This window comes from Rhinopithecus roxellana, chromosome 16 (genome assembly GCF_007565055.1).
Source record: "Rhinopithecus roxellana isolate Shanxi Qingling chromosome 16, ASM756505v1, whole genome shotgun sequence".
Lineage (NCBI taxonomy): Eukaryota > Metazoa > Chordata > Mammalia > Primates > Cercopithecidae > Rhinopithecus > Rhinopithecus roxellana.
The window spans coordinates 59,118,116-59,144,325 of record NC_044564.1 but is presented as its reverse complement, the minus strand read 5'-3'; positions in this window follow the sequence as shown (position 1 = coordinate 59,144,325).

Below are 26,210 nucleotides of genomic sequence, written 5' to 3'. Positions count from 1 at the left end.
CTGGTCCAACCCTGTGATTTGGCAGGAAACAGCACCTGCAGCTGCTTTCACAGGCTGGCATTGAGTACCTATTGCTTTTCCAGGTACCCAGTGCAAGCTGTCAGTGGATCTACCATTCTGGGATGTGGAGGATGGTGGTCCTCCTTTCATAGCTCCACTAAGCAATGCCCCAGTAGGAACTCTGTGTGGGGACTCCAAGCCCACATTTTCCTTCTGCACTGCCCTAGCAGAGGTTTTCCATGAGGGCTCTGCCACTGCAGTAGACTTCTGCCTGGACATTCAGGCATTTCCATACATCCTCTGAAATCTAGGCAGAGGGTCCCAAAACTCAACTCTTGCTTTCTGCATACCCACAGGCCCAACACCATGTGGAAGCCTTGGAGCCTTCACCCTCTGTGAAGCCACAGCCCAGGCTGTACCTTGGCCCCTTTAGCCATGGCTAGAGCTAGAAGGCTGAGACTCAGGGTGCCATGTCCCCAGGCTGCACAAAGCAGCAAGGCCCTGAGCCTGGCCAAGAAAACCACTTTTTTCTCCTAGGCCTCTGGGCTTGTGATGGGAACAGCTGCCTTGGAGATCTCTAACATACCCTAGAGACATTTTCCCCATTGTCTTGGCTATTAACATTCAGTTCCTCCTCACTTGTGTAAATTTCTGCTGCTGGCTTGAATTTCTCCCCAGAAAATGGGTTTTTCTTTTCTACTGCATGATCAGGCTGCAAATTTTCCAAACTTTTATGTTCTGCTTCCCTTTTAAACGTAAGTTACAATTTCAGACCATCTCTTTCTTCATGCATATAAGTGTACACTTTTAGAAAAGCCCAGGTCACATCTTGAATGTTTTGCTGTTTAGAAATTTCTTCTGCCAGATACCCTAAATCATCTCTTATCTTCAAAGTTTCACAGATCTCTAGGGCAAGGGCAAAATGCCACCAGTCTCTTTGCTGAAGCATAGCAAGAGTGACCTTTGGTCCAGTTCCCAATAAGTTCCTCATCTCCATCTGAGACCACCTCAGCCTGGACTTCATTGTCCGTATCGCTATCAGCATTTTCATCAAAAGCATTCAACAAGTCTCTAGGAGGTTCCAAACTCTCCCACATCTTTCTGTCTTCTTCTGGGCCTTCCAAACTGTTCCAACCACTGCCTGTTACCCAATTCCAAAGTCACTTCCACATTTTCAGGTATCTTTATAGCAATGCCCACTTCTCTCAGTACCAATTTTCTGTATTAGTCTGTTTTCACACTGCTGTAAAGAACTACCCAAGATTGAGTAATTTGTGAAGAAAAGAGGTTTAATTGACTCACAGTCCTGCCTGGCTAGGGAAGCCTCGGGAAACTTACAGGCATGGCAGAAGGGGAAGGGGAAACAAGGCATGTCTTACATGGCAGCAGGAGAGAGAGACAGTGAAGGGGGAAGTGCCACACTTCTAAACCACCAGATCTCATGAGAACTCTATCATGAGAACACCAAGGGGGACGGATGCCCCCATGATCCAATCACTTCCCACCAGGCTTCTCCCCTCACATGTGGGGATTACAATTTAAGATAAGATTTGGGTGGGGACACAGAGCCAAACCATATCACCTTGTTAAAAGTAAAAATTCAACAAATATTTCTTGAAAGAAACAATAAGCAAACCAATTTGAGTTTCCTGCTTATTGCACTGATCAAGATTAGTAGTTCATGATCTCGAATATCCATCAGAATCACCTGGAGCCACTTAAAAATAGATCAGATTCCAGGGCTCTACTCCAGATTTACTAAAGCAAAATATCTGAAGGAAGAATGTTCAGGAATCTATTTTTAATAAGCTTCTTGGGGTTTCTGGTATGCAGTTAGACATGAGAATCAGTGGTCTAGGCCACAGTTTCAGGAATACAGGAGGAAACACTACGTGGTGGCTAAGGTGTGAATGTGTATATCAACCTGAATTTGACTCTCAACTTTGCCATCTACTTGCTGTTATATGTTACTAAACCTTTCCAAGCCTCAGCTTCTTCATACAAGTTGAATATCCCTTATTAGAAATGTTTGGGAACACAAGTGTTTCAGATTTTGGATTCTTTGGATTTTGGAGTGTTTGCATATGTGTAATTAAATATCTTGGAGATGAGACCCAAGTCTAAACATAAAATTCATTTATGTTTCATAAATACCTCATGCATATAAACAGAATATAATTTTATATATTATTCTTAATAATTTTGTACATGAAACAGCTTTGTGTTTCGACTGCAACCCATCACACAAGGTTAGGTGTGGAATTTTCCATTTGCGGCACTGTCGGTGCTCAAAAAGTTTTAGATTTTGGTGCATTTTGGGTTTCAGAGTTTTCTATTAGAAATGCTCGCCCATACTTAACGTGAGTAAATAACACCATCATACGATGCCAGAAATCTCAGGTTCTTGGGACATGTAACCATCAGAAAAACAGCTTGTCCTTTCCTTAGAATGAAGGACTGTAGGTATAGTGGTAGGACTAGAGAACATTAGCACCAGCACTGAGGTATAGCTCTGAAGCATCAGCTCAAAGGTGAGTGGTGGACCTTTCCTGGATCCTTTAGGCAGGCAGCCTATGGATGGACAGAGCTATGTCTGAATCAGGGGATGACAACCACAATCTAACTATATAGATGACCCTTCATCATTTTCTCAGGCTGTGGAATAAAATCATCTGACATACTTGCCTATGGCTGTGTTATTCGAGCTGGAACATAATGCAGGAAATGAACATTGCTGCAAGCTTAATTCACAATCCCTGACACCATTATCTTTCTCTCTAGTCGGAGCCTCAGGAAGCATTTCACTTTTTATTCTTATTTGATAGAAAGTCTCCATGAAACCTGCTCAGCAGATTACTGGAGGTGTGAGCACCCCTATTTAGCCAGTAATGGTAATAGTATTAACCGTAACTAATGCATTTGGTATTAGTGAATATAATACCAGTGTAATTCCATAGCAATCCTTACATTCTTTTCTATTAAAATTCTGTTGAATTGCCATGTATCAAGTCTTAGTACAGTCTTGCAGGCATATATAAGACATTATTTATTTACATGAATATACTTAGTAAAAAAGGATCTATCCTGCTTCCTGTTTTTTCTCATTGTTAATCTTGTGTGTTACATATCACAATTCACATTTTTGCAGTCAAATCTGAGCTGTTTCCAGTTCGCTGACTTTTTTAAGGAATTGGGGTGGAAATGCCTTCGGAAGAAGGATGAGTGAGTATGTCCTGTCACTCACAATGTAGATCCCAGTGGTGCATCAGTTACATTGTGGTAATTTGCTAGCAACTGCATTAACTGTGTCCTGTATGGTTTGTCTTTTCTTCCCTACAGCAGAGCTCAGCTGCACTGGGAACATCTAGAGATATAGTCTTAATTTTTTTTAAGTGTTTCTAGGTGAGAAATTACTAGAGATCAGAAGAATACACTTCCAGCGACACAATTCAAGATCAGCAATTAATTAACTATGCATAGAAATGTCACTTAAAGAAAAGTCTGTCAATATGCTAAAATTTCTTTTATAGATTTGTTATTAACTTCTAATTATAGACTAATTACCTTCTTCATTATCATAGAGGATCTTGTGTGTTGATGCCGAATCTATAAACAGTGTCAATGAGACAGTGTGGAAGTAATATCCTCCCTTATTTCCTAATGTATTACCCTCACCACGTGAGTAAAGGAAAAAAAGAAGTCGGTCCCCATATTACCGCAGGAGCAAAGCTGTCAGCTTGAGAATCCTGCTGTTAAAATGCAGTGATGGAATTTTCAGCAACCAGGAAAATGACTCCACTGAACTTTCTGAGTTATCTTCAAAGAGAAGTTTAAGTTGATTGATGAGAACAAGAAACAATGGGCTTTGTTTCCAGATAGCAGCTTTGAGATGAATCACTGAAGTAGCTAGCCTGAAACAGAAAGTGTGTGTGTGTGTGTGTGTAAGAGACAGAGACAGAGAAATAGGGACAGAGAGATAATGCCCATGTGTGTTTGAGAATTTGTCTGCAAGTTCAAGAGGGAGAGAAGACTTGTTTTCTCAGAAAATGAAATGGAAGATTCAATAAAACAGAAGACAATGTTATCACTACGGACAAAAGGATTCAATCATATTTGATGGCTGCTTTCTGTTTACTTGCATGCTGCCTTGATAGATCTAATCACGTTACTCTCCAGATGCGCTTCTTTTTCTATAGTAAATAATACCATCACCCCCTTCTGCTCGTTGGTCACAAGTTTTATTAACCCATAAACCTGAAAGTCACTTATTTCATTTAAGTCTTTCAACTAGAAAGACAAAGTACACAGACAGTTTCTGTTTAACCCAAGAAAAACAAAACCTTTAATTCCCATGAGTTTCACAGCACTGTATGGGAAACTTCCAGGATACCCACTCATTGGTGTAGTGAGGTTGAGAGCCAGCACCATTCACCAGAATGTGATTTTCCAAGAGGGTGGAATTTTCCAAAGTCGGTTATCTGTACTGTCATATGCCCGACATCAGTACAGTCTCTTATTCACATTACATGCTCAATAAGCATTCTTGGAATAAATGTGTATGTTTTGTTTTTGTGATATGATGGCTTTTCTGAGTTCCATTTTGCAAGGGAACACACAAAAACAAAAATATTTATCTCCCGACTATCTTCTCCCCCGGCACACACACAGACTCACAGCTGCTAAAATAGATTTATACTGTGGCTTTCTTTCTTGGTCTAGGACTCACAATTATTTTTTTCTATCCTTTTGACAGGAAACTATATGAAGAAGTCTTTTAAAATGTGATTATCATAACAACTTATTAAAATAAGCCATGGAAGGGAATATCAAGAGAATCCAATCTGAGACAGAAATCTGTAGTTTCTTCTTCTGAATGGTCACTATGTATTCTGTTTAAAATACTGCAAGATGACATTTCCTTGAATATTCAGGGACCAAAAGCTTCTGAATGATGGGAGTGAAGGGATGATGGCCAGTCCTTGGGTCATACAAGGATTTTTATAGCCTTAAGAACAATATTCTCATACTCTGCCAATTTTTTCATCCCTTCTCTATTTTCACAGTATTTATGCAGCCACTGGCTAGGTAATTTTTTAAACAGTCAAGCGAAATGTTGCTGAGAGCTCTGACACGAGCCTGAAGTTCGCTTAATCCCAAACTAAAACAGATCTGCCCTCTTTCTCCACGTTATTTGCTTACTCATTTTATTTCTGTAAGAACTGAACAGCAGAAGGTTCGCCATTATAAGATAAAGGGTGAAAGTATTTGGGGGCATAAAATAATGTTTCAATAAGATTGTTGATGATCATAATTGATCATTCTCCATGCCTCTTGTGTAAAAGGTAGAATACACACAGTCTATTGTTGGCCTAAATGAATGAGTCTAACTTGTCTCTTTAATGCCAGTAAATAATATAATCCCTACTGAAGTTTAAAAGAAAGGTACTGGATAAGGCAAGGGTTTTTCCAGGAAAACCATATACGAAGATGATAAAGTTGTCACGTTTCAGATTGAAGTTCTATAAATCTGAGCTTCTCTGCCTTCCTGAGTTGACCATGTCGGCCTACGTAGACACACTCACAAGAAACATTTTACTGGGAGAATGCTAATGTCTTCTGGAACAACACTTGCAAGCCCCTGCCCTGTACATCTTCCCCTTGTTGACAATTCCCTAGGAAGTCAAATTATAATAAGTACCTTGCATGGTAAGCATAGCGTCAGCTAAAGGGATGTTAGTCATCTAATTCAAATGTTTAATGGCACCAGGTTCTGAGAGTCTTGTGGGTACTTTACACAGAGGGAATCAGATAGGTCAGGCACTGAAGAGAATCTACATGTGCCCGGACAGTATTTGCTGGTGTGACTCTCCTTCACACAGCATATGATGCTATAAAAATTGCCCCGATCATTACATTCTTTCTTTAGATAATCAGCTTAATATCTTTTCCCCAGCTGTCTCTAGAGGAAGTTTGTCCCCTGTACTTCAGGGACAGGGGTAGTATAAAATTCTTGCTTATTCTCTATCACAATTTCCAGACTATTTCACCAATTCTGTATACACACATGCACACACATATGTTCACACACACGCACATACGTATATATGTACACACGCATACATATATGTACACACACGCGCATACGTATATATGTACACACACGCGCATACGTATATATGTACACACACACGTGCATATGTATATATGTACACACACACACAGGCACATATCCTCCAATTCCTTTGTGATATATATATACCATTCAGATACCACTTACAACCTCTTCTCTTGCCGTTATCTATCAACTTTCTCATCGGTCCTCCTAGTTGACTGAAGAATCTGCTCCTGGCTTGTAGGAGTCTCAACCCCAACGTCTTCATGTGTCCTGATAACTTCAACGTTTTCATAAACAAATCATTCACTGTCCTGGCCACTTTGAACTCTTCATCCATAACAATCTTTCCTGTCACTGTTATTTAACCACTCATGTCCTTTCTATGCCTGTTTTCTCCCCAAACTACCCCATTTCTAAAACCTCAAACTTTCTTCTCTCCAACCACCACCCTTTATTCAGGTACTGCTCAGTGCAACAATCCCTCAGCCCACAGATCTGCAGGACACTGACAACCCCACTGGATCACTACCATATGTCCCCCTTGCTCAGCTCACATTCCTTGGTTCTTCTCTTCAATTGCTGCCTGGTAAAAAGTTTTAACAACCTTTCCCTTGTCTCTGCATTTTATGCTCCTGACAACGCTGAAACTTGGGACAACCTATGTCATTCTCCTTCTCTGTTCCTACATCCCACTAAACCTCCTGACCACTACTGAAGAAAAATCACACTCCTGAAATAAAACCACTCTCACTCTAAATTCATTCTCATACTTGAAATTTGCAGTCAATTCTCCTTGAAAATGCTACGGTTCTTTGATAGCCTCACTACCGTTTCCCTGAAACAAATTTCCTTTTTTCTCCTCTTTCCTCAAACCTCACTAACCCTATTTTACCCTCATACCCAATTGATAATTTTTTTTACATATAATTAATTGAAGAATAGCAACAATCAAGTAGGAACATCATCTCCTTATCAATGACACCTGTCTTCCTCTCATGCCTGCTTACTATCCCTAATTGTGAAGGTCAAGTTCACATTCTTTCTGCTCTTTTCAAGAACTTTGCTCTTTCAGTCACCTACCCTCTCTTCTGCAACATCAATGTCTTTCCATCTGCTTACTTATTTTTTTCAGCATACAAACATGTTTTAGGATCTCCCATCTTACATACATGCACATGCACACACGCACACACACGGAAATATCTCCATTGACCATACAGTCCCTGCCAACTTCTGCCCCATTTATCTCCCCCAATCTTTATCAAATTTCTGGGAAAAGTTGCCTACATGCAAATGCCGGCTGCACTCCCTCATGTTATATTCACTCCTTTACCCATTACAATCTACTGTGTGACCTAGACGTACCTCTGTGTTATCAAGGTAGTCAGTGATTTCCACATTGGGCAGTCCAAGCGACACTTCTCTGTCCTTCTCACACTCAATCCTTCAGTATCGTCTAACACAGTTGCCATCTCCCTCCTGCTCCAGCACCCTGCTCTCTGGTCTGCCGCCTACCTCACATATCTGGTGTCTTCCACCCTTGTGGATGACTCTTTCTCTGTTTTCATGGCTACTGATCCCCCTCTACCTGACAATTCCCTGGGGAACTCCATCTTGGGTTGTCTTCCTGCTCTACACACATCCTGCAGGTGTATCACAAATAATTTGGCTTTAAGTACCATAAGTGTGCTAATGATTTCCACATTTATATCTCTGGCTTAGGTTTGTCTCTTGAATTCCAGGCTTATATACACATCCAGCTTCCAATTTGACAGCTCTCCTTGGACAACTCCCAGATGTCTGAAACTTCAATATGCAAAAGTAATTCCCAAATCTCTTTGTAAAAATTATCTCCTCTACAACTTTATCTTCTCCATCTCAGTTAAAATGTCATTCCATCCACCCTGGTACTCAAACCAGGAGCCCCCATATCAAATCTATTTGAAAACTCATTCTACTATATTTGGAAATATATTTCACTTCCATCACCTCAGGCCAGGCCTCCATCAGCTCTCGTCTGCAATACCGTGACAACCTGCAAACTAGTCTTCCTGTTTGCAGTCATGCCCCTCTCAAATCCATTCTCAAAAAAAATCACAGGCACAATTTGTTCAAACATGCATCAGCTTTTGTCACTGCCTGTTTAAAATATCTAATTGCTTTTTACTGCATGCAAAATTAATCAAATTCTCTACCACTGCCTACAAGACCCTCCATGACCTAAACACTGCTATGGCTCCAAATCACCTTAAAATATGCTATTACTCGCTGTGTTCTAACCATACCACCTTCTTTCAATTCCTGGAAATTCTAAGCTTGTATCTGCCTCAGGGCCTTTGCACATGCTACACTCTTCGCCAGGAATACTTTTTCCATAATACCTTCAGGAATATTTTCCATAATACCTTTATTTTTACAAGGCTCCTCCTACTCATTCTCTAACTCTCAGTTTACCTGTATGAGACCTTTCCTTAACTTTCCTAAAGCAGCCCTCTCCCCTCTTCCCTCTTCCCACACACTCTATTAGCTATCTCAGCCCTTGGTTCATTTCCTTAGGCACATTTAGCACAATTTTCAGTTCTTTTAACGCACATTTAAAGTGTATCATTGTGCTGGTCTGTCTTTCATTAGAGTGTAAGCAAATGAGGGAAGGAGCTTTCTCTGAGCTGTTCACTCACCATTATATTCTTCATGAGAGTGTTTGGCACATGCAAAGTTCCCAAAATATATTTCTTGAGTTAATAAGTAAATAAGTGAATGAATATCTTTAAAGACTGGAGCTTTCCTCTCATATTCATTACAGTAACTTTTTTTCTTTGAGGAAGCATTTTATAAAAAACACAACAGAAAAACCTATATGAGGAATTTGGAGTTAGAAGCTAGGCCTCCATTAGATGAGCCTTCAGAGTCTCCAGATTGTTCTGTGTTTATGTCTGAGTGAGAGATGGAAAAGGTATGAAGAGGTATGTTTGGAAAAGGGTGGAGAAAAACACAACTCTGTCAAGGGAAGCATATATATTTTCTAACGTAGAAAGACATTAACCACAGATACAGAGGATCTGCCTTGCATCAAAAATCTCCTTACATCTGTCAATGTTTTTTCTTCTTCTTCTTCTTTCCTATCCCTTTGCTGTCTCTTTCCACGTAATTCCCAAAGTAGCAACCATTGAAGGGACAATCAGACAGAGCACACAGACCTGCTAGAGCCTCTGGCCATGAAAGGAAAAACAGCCAGAGGAGAAACAAACAGCTGGAGAAACAGAATAGGGATTCAAAAGAAAACCAGCACCAGGCTGCCGACCACCACATTTCTTTCTTAGTGAATTCTGAATTTGCAGAAGGCAGCAAGGTGTCAAGGAAAAAGCATGTGCTGGTATACTAGTTTCCTAGGGCTGCGGTAACAAATTGCCACAGACTTACTGGCTTAAAGTAATGGCATTTATTATCTTACAATTCTAAGGTCAGAAGTCCAAAATGAGTCTCACTGGGCCAAAATCAAGGTATCAGCAGAGCTTCGTTCCCTCTGGATGCTCTAGGAACAAATTTGCTCGTTGCTTTTCCCAGCTTCCAGAGACCGCCCAATTCCTTTCCTCGTGGCTACGTCACTTTCACCTTGACTTCTGTTTTCACCTCTCCTCTGACTCTGACCCTCTTCCCTCTCTCTTATCAAGGCCGTGTCATTACCTCAAGTCCACTCAGATAATACAGGATAGTGTCCCTATCTGAAAAGCCTTAACTTAATCACACAGGAAAAGTCCCTTTTGTCATGTAATATATTCACAAGTTCTAGAGATTAGGATATAGGCATCTTTTGGGAACCATTATTCATTCCACAAGAACTGGGTTCCACTTTTAATCTGGTCGTTTAGATACTGCTCTGTGCCAGGCACTATGTCAAGCATTTTACATATTACTTTATTTAATCCTCATAAAATCCCTGAAATAGAGGTACTCTCGTCTGCATTTTATATATGCTGAAATTGAAGTTTAGTGACTTGTAGCTACTTGGTCCTGTGGTTCCATGTTTGTCACTCTGGTAGGGCAGAAATGTAAACCCATGTCTGCTTAGCACCGAAGCCCAGACACCAGACTGCTGTGTTGGGGGAGCTTCTGTATTAACAGGTGCAGGCATTCAAAAAGCCCAATAATTGGCAAACCATTATTGTCTATATAGTAAGTACTACTTAACTACAAACAATCATACTACTCTTCTGAGTATTTGTTTATATTCCGCTAGGCACTGTCCTAGGAATTAAACACTGTACTAAAAGTTACTGTGCAGTTTAAAGGAAATGCTGACTTGATTTAGGGTCCATCATATAGAAGATGCCACTCAATACTAGTTCACATCTCTCTTTTTCACCTTAGATTGTAAACTCGCAAGGCTTTGTCCTGATTGCTCTGATTTGCTTGTGTGTGTTTCTCTCACTGCCATTCAGCACATAACGGTGATTTCATATATTGGCTAAGTTGGATTGATTTCTGTGTAGATTGTATCTGACCTTGTCAAGGCAATGACTTTTAATAGTTCTATTCTTCCAATGGGTTTTTGTAAGTTAAGTTATAATCTAAAGAAGTTGAAGGATCACGATTTTCCAAGTAACAGTTGGATTCCTAAACTGGAGTGGTATCTCTCCACAGTTCCTTAATCCTGCTTCCCAATGCATGGGAATGAAGGGGGTTGGGAGCAGTGAGACAGTGGAGGATGGAGAGGTGAACAAATCCTAGTACTGGCAAAGGAACACTAAGATAGGGCAAAAGACTCTAAAATGTGGCCAAAGAGTAGCTCTGACAGTCATACACCGGTAGACTCTTATATGCAATGGAGAAGTAGTTCCCATTGTAAGAGAACCTGCATGTCACTGCAAATGTTCTCTATGATTTGGGGTAAGAGGTTTTTCATTAACTTCTTATCATTTATTATTTGACTCTTTTTTACTTCCTACAATTTTGTATCACCATTTCTCATCTGTTTCCTCATTTATCTTGCTGTATCACACTATCTTATATAAGCAAACCTCACTATAAAAAATAAAATGTAATAAAGATAAATTTGGGTCCTTTTAAATTTTCTGCAAGGGAAGTGTCTGTGAGCCAGGTGTGGTGACCCATGCCTGTAGTCCCACCTACTTGGGAGGCTGAATCAGGAGGATCACTTGAGTCCAGGAGTTCAAGACCAACCAGGGCAACAGAGCAAGACCCCATTTCTAAAAAAAAAATTTAAAGTTAAAACACAATTTTCAAACAAGCAAAAAAGAAACAAGTGTCTGAGAAACAATTTTTTGAGCCTAGATCTCTGAAATAAATCACTAGAGTGTGGGTGAACTTAAAATCCCTTGCCAAATCTGAGTCAGGCTAATGAGGCAGCAAAGTCAGCCTCTGTTGGAGCACCAGGGTGCCACTAATGGACAACTCAGTAACTTGACTCATTTTGTCAGGCTGTCAGGGACTCATTGAGGACCTGCAAATTTAATCTAAAAAAATCTCCATAACTTAAAGAACTGCTGTAAAAACGTTGGGGTTGGGGGCTGTGTGAGGCAAGAAAAGAAAGTACAAAGTCTTCTTTGAGCCTTCTCATTGCTGGTAATATTAGAAGAAATCAAAGAAGAAGAGTATATTGAAAAGTGGGAGCTGATATTCCTTAATGTTGAAGAGTATCTTCTCCAGGGATTAAATTCTGTGTCAAATGCTTTGGATTTTAATTTATAGTCATTAATGTTAAAATGACTAAGTCTAAATAAATGTTACATGAGTAAATAAATAAATGCCTTAATGCAATGGAAGATGAACGAGAATGGCTCTAAATGAAATTTCTAACAACCTGTCATTCCTTTTTCTACTGTTTTGCAAATGAATTTCACGTAACTCTGGGTTTAGAAAAGTAATACAGCACATGAAGAGATCACTGGAGCAGGCATCAGAAGAACTGATCCGTTGTCTTTTTGCTGCCAAAAACCAGTTATGTGTTGTGAAGATAAGTTTTAAGAGTCGACTTGACTGAATTGAAGGATGCCTAGATGGCTGGTGACACACTGTTTCTGGGTGTGTCTTTGAGGGTGTCTCAGAGGAGATTGACTGGGAGTCAGTACACTGAAGGAGGAAGAGTGGCCCTTAATGCCTGCAGTTGTCATTCAATGGGCTGGGGGCCCAGCTCGGAAAAACAGGTAGAAGGGGGACTCTCTCCCTCTCTCTCTTCTGGAGTGGGGTTCTTTTCCTTCTCCTGCCCTTAGACATCAGACCCCAGGTTCTTTGGCTTTGGGACTCTGGAACTTGGGGCAGTGGCCTCCCAGAGGATCTTGGGCCTTCAGCCTTGAACTGGGGGCTGCATCCTGGGCTTCGGGTTTTAAGGCTTATAGACTAGCCATACCACTGGCTTCTCTGAAAGTCAGAGAAAGCTCCAGCTTGCATATGGCCTATCATAAGACTTCCCCATCTCTGTGATCCTGTGAGTCAATTCTTCCTAGTAAATCTCCCTCCATATATCCTACTGGTCTGCCTCTCTGTAAAACCCTGACTAATACATGTGTTCTTGGAAAGGATACTTAATTACTATGGCTTGTTTTCCTTTTCTGTCAAATAAATGAGTTAAACTAGATAAATTTTTAGCCTCCTTCAGACTTTAAAACATGCAAGGCCAATTTGCTTTAGAAAAAAGTTTATAAATATGTTTTCAGAACCTTCATCTTACAGGATGTTAATGGAAGTTACATGAAAAAAAAATAGTTCTGTGGTTCAGACAAATGTGGAAAATATAGAGTTGAGTGAAATTAATCATATTTCTTTACTCCAAGATATTCCTGAGCCATTAGCATGTATGTATGTCTCCTGTGGTCATTCACTCCATTGATAGCTATTTATTAAGTGCCCACCATGCCTTAGATACTAAAGCTACTCAGCTGGACAAACACAGGCATGGTCCTTGTCTTCACAGAGTTTATAACAATCTAGAGGGAAAAGCAGACACATACAATTATATAAATAAGCACAATTTTAATTGTAATACTGTTTTGGAGGGGTACGCAAGTCCCTCTATGGTGCTATGAAGTATACACAGTAAGAGATTTTGATCTAGTAAAGAAGATCAGGATGACATAATGGCACTGAGAACTGAAAAATCTGTTCATGTTAAGGAGGAAAGGAGAGGAGAGTTCTAGGCAAAAGAGCAACATGGACAAAGGACCTGTGGTCACCAACAACACGTGAAGAACTGCAAAAATCTCTAAAAGTGAGACATATTATGTGATGTTGCTCATTATTTGTCCTAGAAACTTTTTTTTTCTTTCAGAATTGCCTTGCGGAAATTATGTTCTCTGGATTGGACCTTGAATAACACTTCTTTAGAGCAATTCAATATGGGTTGTTGCTGTCTTAAACTCTGTCTAAACAGACTTGTTTTTAAAATGCTAGTGGATCCTATTGCATTTGCTCACGGTATGGGCCTAAAGTAGACCATTTCCCCAGATGTTTGTAGGATCTCTTAGCTTTACAATATGGAAAGGAGGAAAAGATGATGGATATACGTATAGATATGGGAACATTTCTTAGGAGACTGTGGAAAATGACAGCGAAGATTTTTACATGTTCCATATTTGTATAAAAGGTACTTGGTCTGAGACATACTTCAGCAATTTCTCAAACTATAGATGGGAGTGTGTATGCAGCGGAAGAAGAAATAGTAAAGAGAAAAGGCTTACGTCAAAGTTGATAGCACGTTTTCTCTGTCTTCAGAGGCAGAGGACAAATCACTTTCAGAGCAAACTTAAGGATAAACCTTTTTATCAACTTGAAAAAAAAAAGAGTGATTTTTTGATAAAGCCAAGATTCTCTTCTAAAATGGAAACATTTTTCAATAACAAGGAGCTAATAGGTCATGTAATATAAAAGGCTGTCATCATTGCTGTTAACATCAAAACAACATTTTCCTTATAAGGATAGTCTGAGACTGGAAATGCTTTTAGCTTCCAAACAAAACAACAGCTACAGGGGCTTAAAATAGGGGTTCATGTCTCTCTGGTCACAAGAAGACTGAAGGTTGGAGTTGCTGACTTTGGTCTAGTGATCTGACATGTTTCTTTAATTTTCTTTTCCTTTCCTTCATGGTCAGAAGATGATTGTCACAGATCCAATTATCCAATTATCATATCTACATTTGAGGTAGAAAGACAAATGTTTTCCCAAAGACCTCCCCACCTCCCATGAAAGTTTCCCTTTCCACCTTATTTCCCATAATTGAGTCATACAGCCACCCCTAACTGCAAGGGAGGCTGACAAAGAGGAAACAAGATAGTCAACATTGATTTGAACCAATCCTAATTTATCAACAGAAGCCAGCCACATCTTTGCTCAACCAAATAGGGTTCCATGAACAAAGAAGAGAGGAGATGAATATTGGGTAAGCAAATAGCAATGTTTGCTCCAACTTGGGAATTATAAAGAGTTGCTGTTGATGCTGCTAGTGTTATTGTTTACTTCATTTTTTTCCTTAGTCTGGTCTCAGAAAAGTTGAGGCTCAGACTGTAGATAAGGAAGATACCATTAAATCACTATTTTTGGTTGGATATAAGCTGGTCCCTGCAACACATCTCTAGGGCACATGTTTCCAAACATTCTTTTCCAGGTTTCAATAGAGAACCTATAAGTGCTTCATAGGTAGCTTAATAAAATATACATTCTGGGCCCCCATCTTCATAAATTCTAATTCACTAGGTCTGTGTTTAATAGACAAATCAGTTTTTATGACACAATTCCCAGGTGGTGCTTCTGCAAAGACAATTTGGAAAGTCTTGCCTATGGAGAGGATTTAGTCTGGGAATTATGAGAACATGATGGGCATGTGAACCCTTTCTTACCCCACCACCCCACCCATTACCACACCGAAATCTTTTTCTACTGTCCTTAAGCCTTCAAGATGATCTTGTCAGAGCGTGGTCTTTGCTTGCTGAGGGAATAAAGGTATAGCCTTGGGCTGACATTTAGAGAACGGCATTATAGGGATGAAGTGCCAGAGCTTGGAGGAGATGGGTCGATGACAGCGAGAGGAACTTACAGGAAATCAGGACAGCAATCTGGTCCAGACAGCTGGCTAAGGCGAAAAGCACAGCCAGGATGTAGTGTAAAATACATACACATTCCTCAAGTATTGCTACAAAAGCCTGAGGAGTGGAATCAGGGAAAAGACTGGACTTCCTGAATTATGGAAGAATGGAGGCTCAGACTATGACTAGCAGGGCATTAAAGGAAAATGAGACCTCTGAGGACTGGAGAAGTCTGGACTCCTAAATTATCATAATGTTTTCCAACTAAGTAGAAAAGAAAGAAAATGAAACAAGCGTTCATTGACAGTCCATTTGCGAAATGTATCTTCAGAGTTGCTATGGCAGGCAGGTGTCTCTGCACCCACTGGTGCTGGTGAGAAACCTTAAACAGGTATTTAAAGCTGTTAAGCAGTAGCAACTGCTTTTCAGACAAGATATTTTATTCCAAATTCTAAGTTCTTCTCATGACAACATTTGCCTCCCTACCTCTATATCATCTGTCAAATTAGAAGGCAGTACTGGTCAAGTGTTGGAATCAAAGAATTAGCTCTTCATCACCTGTTGCTGTCATTTATTTAGATTTGTTAGATTCGTGTCTGCTAATGGGAAAAGTACTTTCCCGGCTTCTTTCCCATTGCAGCCAAGTCTGTAACAGATACACTTTATAAGCGTCCACAGAGGCTCTTCTGTTCATGGAAAAAAATGAGGGAGGTAGAAGATAATGCACAAGGAAGTGGCTTTGGGACTTCACAACCCAAGAGGACCTGCACAGATTATTAAATAGTTTCAAGTGACTTAACCATGACATGGAGCCTCCAGAGAACAACAGGATCATTGTCACCACTGTCCCAATGGAGGAAACTGAAAAACTCGAGTACTCTCCAGCTCCCAGAGAAAATGAGAGAGAAAAGGAAGCAAATGGTGTTTATTTGTCTAGGCCACTGGGCCAGTGTAGCTATTGTGAATTCTCCAAGACATCATTCTGTGGATATGTTTGCACACACGTATTTGCTTTGTAGAATAGCCAAGAATCCCAGAACAACTGGCTGAGATGTTTCTAGGGAGGAACATTAGAAGTAAGCTATTAAAGGTAAAGTACTACTAGCTCCCCCTTTTATGCTGTCCCACCTACTCACCAACTCATTATTTGTATTGTTTAAATAAATGTTACATCAAGTTTACTATATACCAATAGGAGGCAGGCATAACAGGCTAAGTTATGCTGCTGTAACAGATAACCCTAGATGTCAGCAGCATATTACAACCCAGGTATTTTTCTTGCTTCTGCTATGCATCCATTGCAGGTTGGCAGTGGCTTCTTCTTCATGTCGTCCTCACTCAGAGACCAAACATGACGGAGTTTCGTTATCTGAAATTTTATAGGTCAATGAGGCATAAGGGAAGGGAGGTAGGGCATCATGTGTGTTAGTTTTCTTTTCACTTAAATTTTATTGGCTAAACAAAATCAAATGGTCTCAACTAACTTCAAGGGAGTCGAAAGTACAATCTTCTCTTGGGCCCAGAAGGATAGGGAAATGGTATATGAGTGAAAAATAGTAATGTCTGCTGTAACAACTGATGTGCTGCTATACAAAAGACCATCCATTAATTTGAGCTAATGTAGCATAAACTGAAAATGGCCTCAGAGTTTGTATTTACAAGTTAAGCTTTTTCATGGTGCCAGTTCAAGTCCTGAGCCTGAAAGCAAACTTTGCAAGGGATTACTCTGTGAGTCAGTGACCCCAGAAACATTGTTGGCAGCATCCAATACATTGGCTTTCTCTACCATCACTCCTCTTGCGGCTAACTTGAGCTGTGACATACAGTCATATCAAAATATAAAAGCAGGGGGTTTTATCATAATTAATGTGTATAAAGACTTCCTCTAATTTTTTTTTTTTTTTTTGAAATAGTGTGTGTCTCACTCTGTTGCCCAGACTGGAGTGCAGTGACACAATCTCTGCTCACTGCAGCCTTCACCTCCCAGGCTCCAGCCATCCTCCCACCTCAGCCTCCCTAGTTGCTGGGACTACAGGTGCACACCACCACAAAAGGCTAATTTTTGTATTCTTTTTATAAAGACAGGGTTTTGTCATGTTGCCCAGGCTTGTCTCGAGCTCCTGAGCTCAAGTGATCCTCCTCCCTCGACCTCCCAAAGTGCTGGTATTATAGGCGTGAGCCACTGCACCTGCCTACTTCCTCTAATTTTTCTTTATACCAAACTCATATCTAAACTCCCTATCTTGATCAGTTCTCTGCAAATGGAGCTTAATGATGCAATGAGGTTCAAGACAGAATGAAAATGCTCCCTTCATATTACTTGGAGATATATTTTTAAACTTGAAGTTTTATTACCTGTCTCTAATTCAAAAAGTTCCAAACCAAAGTAGCTGTGTCAAAACGGTTTCATTAAAAGGACTGACAATTTTTTCACAAAGATTATAACCCCTCCCCTCACCTTCAGTCAGAAGGAGGGGTTTGGATGGGATTTGAGTTTTAGTAAATTAGGAGAGGGGGTTGAGCTGTGGAGTAATGGGTTCATCTCCACATGACACTCTTACATCTCATTCTTATAGGTTGAGAAACATAAAGAACTATCTATGAAATTTACTAAGCAACAGGGTTGGTGCCAAGTGGTTCTTAACCCAGAGCATCCATGGCTTGGTGCCAACAAGTTCACAAATTTCTGGCATGGAACGCAAGATTCTTTGCATTTATGCATATATCTATCTAGCTTTCACCAAATTCTCAAAGGAATCATGATCCATAAAATATAAAGAATCTCAGTATAAAGATAGATAAGAAATACCTACACTCTCCTTCAAATCACTAAAGGACAAGTCCATGCTGCTTTCCAGAACTGATGTGTTTCTAAAATTTAGATATAAGCCACAAAATATTTAAACTGTGATGGTGCTTATATAAACCAAATAATACTTCAGTAAGATTACTATGATCTATTTTCTACATTTTACATAAGCTCAAATTTTGTAGATAGTATCAAATTACACATTAAAATTCATAGGAAACACACACAACCCCCCCCCACACACACACACATACACACATTTTTTGTGTTCCCAAACTTACAGGTCACAGAAGTCATACAATGTGCTCCTTGCATCACACTTTCCTACTTCTTCTACATCTACGTCAGTCCCTTAAATCACTCTATTCTTATAGTCCAAGATACTGTGACAATTTTTTTTTTTACCACTTCTCTTAATGATAGGGCCTTCTTAGTTCAAAACTATGACATGTATAATATGATGCATACAATTTCTACATGATAGAAGAGAGCAATGTTATCTATGATAACCTAATTAAATAACAAATATCTATACTGTCTCTCACTTCACAGGGCTTTTATCTTACCCTAGATGTAATTTTTCACTTTCCTTTAGAAATGTAGATATAAAGATCATGGAATAGCAGAAAGAATACAAGACATAAAGTAGATACTGGAGTTTAATTCCTGGATCCACTCCTTATCTGTTCCATAATGTGACTGAAGTCACTCATCTTCTCTGAACCTCATCTGTAAAATGAGGAAATTGTACTTAAACACTAGTGTAAGACTACAAAAAGAGTCGTTGTTAAAGAAATTATGTATTTGAAAAAAGCTAGCACATGGGCTGATACATAGAAAATGCTCAAGTACTTAACAAATGTTACTTGAATCTGATTACAGAGAGTGAACTCAACCAAAAGTTGAAATATTTCTCAATAGGCTGCTTTCTTTATATTTCTAATTGGGTCTAGAACAAAACATTTGAAGAGCTTATTTTCAGAATTTTCCAAAAACATTTTTGAGTAGCTGGGATTTAGAACTAAAACAAGATTAAAATACTGCCTGTTTACACCTCACTTGCTGTGCATATTACTGGCCATATATGAAATAAATGTTTCCCATACTGCACTAGAAAAATTTGACATACTGAAAATATGCAAAAGATGCCTAAAATCTTTTTTTCTCTAATGGTGGAGAAATTGAGGAAGCCTTGAAAATTCCATTATGATTACCATATGATATTGGCATTTCACATGACTCAACCTAACACATGAGTATACTATGCATAGGTTTTGAAATATGCATTTATGATTACACATACTATCAAATTAATTGCGACATTGAAACCACACTAGTGTCATCACTTTCCACAAAAGCAGATGAATGGAGGCTGCCTTTGACATGGCCCTTGCTGTCCACTTTTCATTGCTTTCCCCTCTGGTGCCATGCTCCTCCATCTTCCGGCATGCGGCCACCTCTTTCTCAGACATGGGGTTCTGAATCAGCAGTCTTCCTTTGCTCCACATCTCTACTCATTCCTACTGGAACATTGCAGACAAGTCTGGTGATCCTTTCTACCATCATCTTTTTATGACTTCTTGATTTTCTCAACTCCAATGTCTCTAAACTTCGGACTCCATTATCAAACAGAATTGCTCTATGCCAGGGTCTGAAAGTAGAAAATGTCCCTCTCTGATCCCAACTTTCCATTGCTTTATTCTATTCTGTCCTCCCAATTGATCTGTCCTTTGCTCCATTTTTATACAATAGTTCCTCCAAGTCAGTACCTCAGACACTAAAATTAGACCATGTCTTTTAGCTTTTCATGAGACCCTATGAAAATTGAACCATTAATAGGCCATATCAACACGGTCTCACCAACTTTCAAGAATCTTCCACTCTCTTGATCTTCTATTATTCTCATGATCAAACCTGGGACACTTCCATCATCTGCTTTTTCACATCCTACTTTCAGGCAGCTGAGACTACTTGCTGAATCCATGTTGCTATGGCCTAATAGACTCCTTTTAAAGTATTTTATTTTACTTTTTTCTTTTAGATGGATTCTGTCTCTGTTGCCCAGACTGGAGTGCAGTGGTGCAATCTCAACTCACTGTAGCCTTCACTTCCTGGGTTCAAGCAATTCTCCTGCCTCAGCCTCCTGAGTAGCTGGGATTACAGGCATGCGCCACCATGCCTGGCTAATTTTTTGTATTTTTAGTAGAGGCTGGGTATCACCATGTTTGCCAGTCTGGTCTCGAGCTCCTGACCTCAAGTGATCCACCTGCCTCTGCCTCCCAAACTGCTAAGATTGCAGGTGTGATGCACCGCGCCTGGCCTAAAAAAAAAAAAAAAAAAAAAAAAAATTTAAATAAAAATAAAACTTAAAAAATTTCTCTTGTATTAAAAAATTTTTTTGAAGAACAGCATTAAGTTCCACCACCTAATGATTAGCAATTATATTAACTATCAGTTTTGCTAGCATTTTTCTCATTACTTTTTCCTATAATATGTATTTTCCTTTCATAGGTTCGTTCATTTGCTCTTTTTCCTTTCTTCTTTTCTTATTCTTTCTATCATTGTGGTGAAATAACATACAAAATTAAATTTACCATTTTAGCCACTTTTAATTGTTTTCACAGTGCAATGACATTAAGTACATTCACATTGTTTACCATCATCACCAGCATCCAGCTCCAGAACGTTTTAATCTCCCCAAACTCAAACTTCACACCCATTAGACAGTAACTCCCCAATCTCCCTCCCTGCAGGCCCTGGAAACCACCATTTTGCTTTCTGTCTTTGTGAATCTGACTGTGTTAGGTAGCTCGTGTAAGTGGAATCATGCAATATTCATCCTTTTTTGTCTGACTTACTCCACGCTGCGTGTCTTCAAGGTCCATTCATGTTGCAGCATGTATCAGAATTTCCTTCCTTTTTAAGATTGCATAATAGTCCATTGCATGTATATACCATGGTTTGCTTACCCATTTATCCCATGTTTTATGTTAATAAACACCACCTTGAATACTTAAAAAAGGATGCATAGGAATCATGTATTTTTCTGAAAATGACTGATGCTTTAATTTTGATTCTTGTTTTTGAAGAATACTGAATACCAGTTTCAAAATCTGTGTCCTCAGAATGTGTATACATTATTTCATCTTCTAATTTACTCACCGCCCTTTCTACCTAGGCCACGTCTCTGTTTTCTCAGAAGCATGTTGTCGTTTTGTTTGTGAAGTTTTAAAAAGAAAAATATAAAGATATAAAATCTCACTCCTTAATAGTCCTTCTAAGTGAGTCAATTTTATTTTAAAACATAAGAGTCCCTTCAGCCTAGAAAAATGTTCTTCTATTTCTTCCCCTCTATCTTCTGTCACATTTTCTGGGCCATTTATTAGAAAGACATTGGATCTCATCAATGTCTTTCACAGTTCCCTCAGGAATTCTATCTCTTTGCCAAAGTTAGCTTTATATTGCCAGTAACTTTTACTTCTTCATGATCCAATTCATTATGTATGAATTTTTTTGAATTTTCATTCTCAATTTTTTTTTTTTTTTTTTTACTTATTGAATGGAGCATCCTCATCTTTCCAAGTATATTAGAGTTTTTTAGAGTGCTTTTCCCCCTTTTCTCTTCATTTTCTCTATATTTTTTTGTTTTATTATATATTATATAGTTACATTGTATCTTTTTTGTTCTATCCGTGTTTTTTGACCTATGCTGTTGTCCATGTTAGATGTTTTCTTAAAAAGCCTGGCAATTCAGTTGGGCGTGGTGGCTCATGCCTATAATGCCAGCACTTTGGGAGGCCGAGGCAGGCAGATCACAAGGTCAGGAGTTTGAGAACAGCCTGACCAACATGGTGAAACCCTGTCTCTACTAAAAATACAAAAAAATTTGCCGAGTGCGGTGGCACGTGCCTGTAATCCCAGGTACTCGGGAGGCTGAGGCAGGAGAATTGCTTGAACCCAGGAGGCGGAGGTTGCAGTAGGCTGAGATCACACCACTGTACTCCAGCCCAGGAACAGAGCAAGACCCTGTCTCAAAAAAAAAAAAAAAAAAAAAAAAAAAAAGCCTGGCAATTCTTTATTCCTGTTCATATTTAAAACTGAAGCACCGACAATCTTAGCAAGTGTCTGGTCGATTTCTCTGAAGGATGCTATGGTAATGAGCAGACTTCAGGAGACTTCTGCAGTTTCCAATATCTTGACATCTTTTTCCTTGGACCATTGATTTCTCCAGCGAGAAATTCTCTAATATTCTGCCTGGGCATATGAATCAAAGGGCAACAAGGGTAATGAAGGAAGGAGAGAGATGGGCAATCAGCCCGGATGCCAGCATTCCAGAAACTGAAGGGGAGAAGCAGGGAGGCTGGTGGTGTGTCGTTCTTCACATGCTCCTTTGTTTTTCTGCCTAGTGGCTCACCCTTGTCCGCAGCTGTGGTTAGGGTTCCCCAGGTCAGAGGTTAACTAACTTTTGTCTGGTTAGGGAAGTAAAGAGCCCCACTCCCACAAACAGAAGCAGATAGGGGTTCTAACCGCTCCTTATACAACTTTTAACCAACCCTGTTTCCAGCCCGACTCCAGCCTTCAGAAATTCCTGACAACCCTACTTTCTAGGGACTTCCAGGCTTCCGGGGGCACAAACTGGCTTTCTTCTCATTCACTTTACATTTTTCAGGCCTCAGCTTCTGTGTTCTCTACTCCATTCAGGCAGTACCCACGGACTCATCTGCCTACCATCCTCAAAACTTTGCTGACATCCCTCTTCTGCCATCATCCCCTCTGCTGCTCCCTTTGTCACTGCAGTTTTTATTTTGTATTCAATTATAGTCATTTTGAAAGACTTTCAGGAGGAAGCAATGATAAATGCTTGTGTTCATTCCTCCTAGTTTAACTGGAACCATTGATACAACTTTTTCCTTTTTTTCCAGAATTTCCTTTTGGTCAACAAATATTTAATGTTAATGCCAAGAAAACAAATGATCTCTTTTCATGTATTTCTTCTTGCCTATCTCAAATCTTTAATTTTATTCATTTCATTAGATTTATCTTCCTATAGAGGCATAGGATTGTGGAACTGGAAGGAACATTAAAATAACAAAATTTATTCCCTCCTTAAATAGATGTCATCCCTACCAACCTAACTCCATAAAGTTACCTCTATTTAAAATAAATATCAAAAGATATATGTCTCTATACAAGTCACTCTGAACTCTTTCTTTTTCCGCAGATCCACATCCAGAATCTGTCCAGTCTTATTCTTTTAAATTCATAAATGTCCTTTGACTGCTGATGTCCCCACCTCTGTCTGTCATTCCTTCCCTCTCTTTCATCTGGAAAACTACTCTTCATATTTTAAAACCCAGTTTAGAAAGTCACCTCTTCTATAATATCTTCCCTGTTCACTCCTTTCTTTGCCTTCCTGGCATTTTCCCAGTTTTTATACATATTATCACATATTACTGCAAATATTTGTTTGATGTCATCTCTTTTTTCCATTCATCCCCTGGTTTCCTCCCAGGCAAGAGTAACATCACCCCTCCCTGTGGCCAAGCCACACATTAGACTTGAGAACGCACTCAGTGAAAATGTCCACTTCCTGTGGCCAAGCCATGCATCAGACTTGAGGATGTACTCAATGAAAATGTGCTGTGTGAATGAAAAAGAACATCCATGACATGACAGGTTTTTAAAATGTGATATTTGTTAGCAAGAGAATAAAATAATAACAGCGAGAGATCATCCCAAAGAATGACTCTCAAGTAACCCACACAGCTCTTCATATAGTTCTAGATGAATATATACCTGTATTTATACCTGCATCTGTATCTATATAGATTTTATTCAAATAATATATTTTACACATGTTGATTACAGCATTAGTGCAAATCCTGATAACTTGAACTTTTAATTACATGAACTTGTTACTAAGTCTAATTTCAGAAGACAGGTTTATGTATAAAAAGAAAAAGGAAGCTAGGATTCAGGAAAAAGTTATAGATGATGGTATAGTTTTTGGTGTAATTAGATGTTAGCTATTATTACCCGTCCCTTTAAAATCTATATAGCATTAGCTTGAACTCCCATATCATGTTTCGTGGTAACTATGTTCTCCCTAGGATTTCTCTACATTTTCTGGGGTTGGGGAGTAAGGGTACATTTCCATAGTCACCCATAGCTTTGATTTTATGCTTCAACTAAATTATTTTACTCTGTGGAGCAAAATTTTATTGACAGTGTATGGATCACTCAGGTGGGTATATTACTCTGTAGTGGTCAGAGTTCTCAGAGAAACAGAACCAACAGGATGTACATATATAATTTCGTGTGTGTGTGTGTGTGTGTGTGTGTGTGTGTGTGTGTGTGCCAATTGGGTGAGCCAGTTCCTTAAAATAAATCTCTCTAAGGAATTTATTTTAAGAAATTGGCTCACACAACTGTGGAGGCTGGCGAGTCCAAAATCCATAAGGTAGGCCAGCAAGCTGACCGATTTCGTTCTTTCTTGGGGGAGGTCAGTCTTTTCTCTCTTAAGGCCTTCAACTGATTTGATGAGGACAGTCCACATTATAAAGGACAATCTGCTTTACTCAAAGTCTACTGTTGTTAACCTCATCTAAAAAATACCTTTACTGCAATATCCAAACTAGTATTTGGCCAAATACCTGGGTACTATGGCCTAGCCAAGTTGACACATAAAACTAACCATCACACACTTCAACACATGGCTGTGTATATTCCTTTTACTAAATCAAGCTTGGTGTATAAAATGTTGGAATCCATATTCTTAACAAGCACCCCAAAAAGGCCTTATTCCAAATAAAGGAGGAACACCACTCTTATAGTTGCCTGAGTAAAACTGCTCCAGCCCCATTCCAGACATATTAAATCAGAATTTCTGGATAGGATCTGAGCTTGCTTCCTCAAGCTTATAAAGCACTCTAGCTGATACTAATGTATCAGGATTGAGAATTATCGATTCACTGTTAAACTCCCAATTCAGATCTACCTTTACAATCTCAGTTCTTTCAAGGTACACAGATTACTCCTTTAGCAGTAAAAGTTTGGACAAGATACACTTTCCTTAGATGGAAGTTATGCTTTTAAATTACATTTCCCCTCCTTATGATGTGTTTCTTCTTATCATGTACAATTTTTAAATAGCCATTCTAGGACTTGCTTCTCTAGCTGCAGGTAATTCTATAAAACTTCTCCCACCATTTTACCAATTCCCTGCTCCTTTCACTGACGAGTGGCAGAGGTTGCACTCCTGATGATTCATGAGGTTTTCCCCACATCACTAAAAGCCCAGCATCAAGTGAGGTCTGATCTGGGCCCATCTGATCTCCTTAGCAGCTGAGATTGGAGAGCAGGGACATTAATCACACACCTAATCCACAACTGCATGGGTTTGTTCTCATGGAAGATAAAGTTCTCCTTAGGGAGCTAGAGATTGACAGTTACTAAGGCCAGATGCTAACAAAGGAATTCTGTGGGTCTTTTATTTGTTTTTTAGAACTCCACTGGATCAAGCACTTTAGTAACCTCACAATCTTCACACACTTAAGTTGAAACAAAGGAACTGCCACCATTTTCAAATATGAACTGAACTTTTTAGGATAAGTTGTTTGTTGATGATGCTGTTTTTGATTTTTGGTGCAATTATTTTTTTTCCTTGAAATACACAAGAGTGTTTGAAACTGAAGATTGAAGTAATTTTCCAGGATGATAAACAGTTTTCTAAACGGTAAGAGCCATTAGAGCTATCACAAAAAAGTCAGCCTACAAACTGCTATTGTTTCTCAACCTTTCTCCTCCTCAAGCCCATCACACAAATCAGGAGGCAGGATGCAAAGCCAGGAAAGGGTTCCACTTGCCAGCATTGCTTTACACTGCTCAACGGGCTTTTCAGAAAGGAACTTGGATATTTCAGCTGAAGACACTGAGGTCCAGAGAGGTAAATTGTCAACCTTCCCAATTTCACTTAGTCAATTATAGACTCAGGATCTGATTCAAGAATCCTAATTCCCTGTGTGTTATTACTTTCATTTCATTGCCTAAGGATTAATTGCTCCAAAATTTTTCTCTCTCCATGCTGAGCCTCTCTACTGAGCTGCAGACATAAATTTCCAATTGTTTGATCAACGTCTCTGCTGGGCTATGCTCTGGACACTTCATTCCCAACATGTCCAAAAACAAATTTAGGATCTTTTCCTTCAGTTGTCACTTTCTCTCCCTCCTGAGTTTGCTATCCTATCTAATC